This window comes from Vulpes vulpes, chromosome 1 (assembly GCF_048418805.1).
Source record: "Vulpes vulpes isolate BD-2025 chromosome 1, VulVul3, whole genome shotgun sequence".
NCBI classification, from domain to species: domain Eukaryota; kingdom Metazoa; phylum Chordata; class Mammalia; order Carnivora; family Canidae; genus Vulpes; species Vulpes vulpes.
Window position 1 is genome coordinate 120,853,820 of NC_132780.1, and position 507 is coordinate 120,854,326.

Sequence of the window (507 nt, forward strand, 5' to 3'; positions counted from 1 at the left end):
TGTCCTTCCCTAGAAACATTAAAGAACAAACAGCAACTATTAGAACCAACTTTGCCTGGACTCCTGAAAAAAGTCAAAAGTTTATAACAACCAAGCAGATGCTGAATCAAAAAAAGGACAACTTAAAAATGGTAGGAAAGCGATCACGGGACTTCTGGGGAAGATGCTCGAGTAGGAGGATCCTAGACTCACCTCCTCCCACAGATACACATATATAACACCCACGTCAGTATAAATAACCCAGAAAATAACTCGAAGACCGGCAGAACAGACTCTCCACAGCTAAATGTAGAGAAGAGGCCACAGTGAAAAATGGTAGGGAGAGCAATGACGTGATTGGGAACTAAACTGACCCATGAGACTGTAGGAGGGAGGGACCCACTGGTGTGGGGAGGGAAGAGGAACAGACCCCAGACCGGGAGGTCCAGGCACAAGCAATCTGCATTGGGAAGACAAACCCCCATAACATTTGGCTTCAAAAACCATAAGACCTAACTTTGTGCATTC